The sequence below is a fragment of the Cololabis saira genome, chromosome 22 (assembly GCF_033807715.1).
Source record: "Cololabis saira isolate AMF1-May2022 chromosome 22, fColSai1.1, whole genome shotgun sequence".
NCBI classification, from domain to species: Eukaryota; Metazoa; Chordata; class Actinopteri; order Beloniformes; family Belonidae; genus Cololabis; species Cololabis saira.
This window is the reverse complement of record NC_084608.1, coordinates 29,136,636-29,140,282: the sequence shown is the minus strand read 5'-3', so window position 1 is coordinate 29,140,282 and position 3,647 is coordinate 29,136,636. Positions and strand designations below refer to the sequence as shown.

The following is a 3,647-nucleotide window of genomic DNA, read 5'->3' as shown; positions in this document are numbered from 1 at the left end:
ATAATTCTTCATTTTTCTTTTTTCACAATATACTAGACAAAATTCCTTACTCAATATACAACAGTAACCCCCTCCAAAAAAAACAAAAAAAACAACCCAAACACAAGTTGTGGCATACAACATGCAATAATGCACTATAATCAGAGTGAAGTAGCGACCAAGACTAAAAGAAATCGGCACAGCGTCCGCAGTTATGCGGTCGGTGTACCGGACCGTCGTGGTGAAGGAGGAGCTGAGTCGAAAGACGAAGCTCTTGATTTACCGGTCAATCTACACACCTACCCTCACCTATGGTCATGAACTTTGGGTAGTGACCGAAAGGACGAGATCCCGGATACAAGCGGCCGAGATGAGTTTCCTCCGCAGGGTGGCTGGACGCTCCCTTAGAGATAGGGTGAGGAGTTCGGTCACCCGGGAGAAGCTCGGAGTCGAGCCAATGCTCCTTCACATTGAGAGGAGTCAGCTGAGGTGGCTTGGGCATCTGTATCGGATCCTCCTGGACGCCTCCCTAGGGAGGTGTTCCAGGCATGTCCCACCGGGAGGAGACCCCGGGGAAGACCCAGGACATGCTGGAGAGACTATGTCTTTCGGCTGGCCTGGGAACTCCCCTCGGAAGAGCTGGAGGAAGTGTCTGGGGTGAAGGAAGTCTGGGCATCCCTGTTGAGACTGCTGCCCCAGCGACCCGGGAACGGATAAGCGGAAGAAGATGGATTGATGGTAGTATACACTCAGTGCGGTTAAATGCACATCTAAATGGAGCTATTTTGGAACAATCTAGCTAAGTATTAAACTGGAACTTCAGAGAAATCCAAGTATACACTCATGAGAAGACAATTGATTATTGAGTGAGGTGTGTTCGACTCTGTGATGCTAGGTGGTGCCACACGCACTGTTGCGTTGGCGTTCTTCCAGTTCCTACTTTTTTGTTCGTCTTCTTCTTCTCCTACTGTGTTGATATTCTGGCTTCTGCGGTGTTGGAAGGGGGAGACCCGGGCAGTCACTAGCTCGGCTAAGCGTGGGTTGGTATACATGCCGGAATAACTGGGAATAGGACGCATTATCTGGCAGTAAAAACTGGATCTCAAGAGCTTAAGTTTGGTTTGACTACAGCCCGGCTAAGGTGTTGGCAGGGCTTTTTAAAAATTTGATATTGGTCAGATTAAGGCAACAATTTGACATTCTCTTGTGCATGTAAACGTACTGCATCTAGTAAACGGACTTTACTGTACCATTTCTACAGAAAAGTAGTTTTCTTGCTGAAGGGAGTGTCTATCTAGTGCACACCTGGGCAATTATTTTTTCCATGGGGCCACATGAGAAACAGAAAATATTGTGGAGGGCCGGGCCAAAAGGCTTAACTCAATTCTGCATAATATTAATTGTATTTCTTTATAAAAAACAGTAAATAGTAGCAATTCATACAACACAAATGAGAGTTTGTACAGTGTACACACTGTTTGTACACCATAGAGTGGTGTACAAAAACACAGATTAAAATTTTGACCTTTAGTGAAATATTCAGTTGTTTTTAAAGCTTTTAATTCTGATTTTCTTTCAACTCTTTCTCAAACAAGAAGCCCTAAAGCCATTATGTCAAAAGTTAAACTCCAAATACGTTTTGTCAACAAAAGGATTTGATTTAACAATTTAAAAATAGCCTACATATGCAACACATGATGGCACCACTAACGCGATCAACACCCGCAACAAAATGCAACAAAACGCAAGATCAATTTTCTCAATTTTTCGAACTGTTGAGAAAAAAGTTGGACTCACTGGATGGATGTTATTTTGACTGCAGTTACTTCATTGCGCCGCTATGGGGGCGCTGTATTAACGACACAGCACCAGCAGAAGAAGACGAAATCTCCAGAATTATTTTCCGTGTTTTTCCGCTATTTGTTGTATTAAAAATCGGCGTCCTGGTTTTCCCTGGCTGTTCAAACAGGTAAATATTGTTTCTTTTGCATCCAAGCATGTCTTGTTTATTCGTCTTATATTCGGTATATATACAGTACTTTAAAAAGCGACCTGGCGACGAGGAGAAGCAAGAGTGCAGGTGAAACAGTGCAGACAATTAACGTTACAGGCAGTTAAAAAGTAATAAATCATGTTACTGACAAGATGCAGCAATTTTGTCAGGGCTGAAAGTAGCGCACAAATATGCATGAAAGGTGATAGCGAGGGTCAGAGTGCAGGACGGGACGATTTGTGAGGCGAGGGTAACGTTAAGGCTGATTTATGGTTCCGCGTTGAATCCACGCAAAGCCTACGGCGTAGGGTACGCGGCGACGCGCGCCCTACGCCGTAGTCTGCGTTGGTGTAACGCAGAGGCATAAATCAGTTTTCAGTCATTAGGCGCATATCAACGCGAAGCCAACGTGTACGTGATTTAAACATGACTTTTTATTCATCTTTACAGATCTTCTCAAAAACACAGAGCCAGTGGGTTTGACAAACGGTGGCTGAACCAATTTACCTGCTCAGGCAAACTGAGGAAGGTTTGGTCTGTTATTTATGCCAAAAACACTGTGACCCCCACGCAGCAGGACTATCACTATTTATGTCTGTATCAAAATGAATACAAAAATACTTAATGCATGAATTGTTTTGTTTAAGGTGAAGACACCTCTGCGCAGCAGACTGAAGGAGAGGCACTGGGATGATGTTGTAAGGAGGCCATGATGGACCAGGACCAGGACCATCGATGGATCAGACCAGACCAAGACCATCCATGGATCAGACCAGGACCAGGACCAGACCAGGAGGCATTGGACTACCAGGAGCATGAGGAGGAAATGGAAAAATAGGAGGCTGAAATGTTCTCTGTCTGGTTGTGAGATTTGTCAGTAAAGAAACCCTACAAAAAGTCAAAATCTTACCTAGACTACTTGTCTTATATCCAGTCGAAATGTTTTATTTCTAGTCCAAAAAAAATCATTACATTTAAAATAAGACAGTCACTTAAAAAGTAACTCGTTCTAGAAAACCATTTTCACTCATTTCAGTGAAGATCTTCTCTTGTTCCATTGGCAGTTTTTTATTTTTTATTTTTTTATTTTTGGTAAGATTGAGTTCTTATATTTGTATTTATATTTTATGTTAATAAAATAATGCTTTAACATGATAATTGTCATATTTTTTCACATCTAATTTTCATATAATTTACATTCTTTGTAAATTGGTTTCTTGGGAAAAAGGGGCAGATTAAATAAGATTCTTCTTTCTGCTCACTTTCATTCAGAATTTAGGAAGGTTTGTGTTATATATATATATATATATATTAAATTGTTTTATTTTATCAATTAATGAAATAAAGAATAAATAAATAAATAAATACATTTTTAATTATATTAGAACTCCCAAAATGAAAAATATCTTGTAAAAAGTGTTTGCTTGAGCCAGTTGAAGTCATGGTATACCCGCACGCGTGTGATCAGGATGGTGCCACCTCTGCCTCAATTAAAGCCAGGAAAAACCCTGTTAATATAAATTTGATGTTATAATTATTTATTTTTACTTGTCATGATGACAGGTGAAGCAGCCTCCCCTGACCGCACGTCCTTGGTTATGATTAAGCAATAAAAAAGAGAAGTTGCCCTGCAAAATATGTAATTTATTCAACAACAACAATAGTAAACAAAATG

At 40.8% G+C, this 3,647-nt stretch overlaps 1 long non-coding RNA gene across 1 annotated transcript; it reads left to right on the top strand.

Moving 5' to 3' along the window:
• The first annotated feature begins 1,850 nt into the window (after positions 1–1,850).
• Positions 1,851–2,731, top strand: LOC133423663 (uncharacterized). Its single transcript, XR_009770826.1, has 3 exons — positions 1,851–1,948; positions 2,423–2,501; positions 2,620–2,731. It is a non-coding gene; the product is annotated as an uncharacterized LOC133423663 (long non-coding RNA).
• Positions 2,732–3,647: the final 916 nt, after the last annotated feature.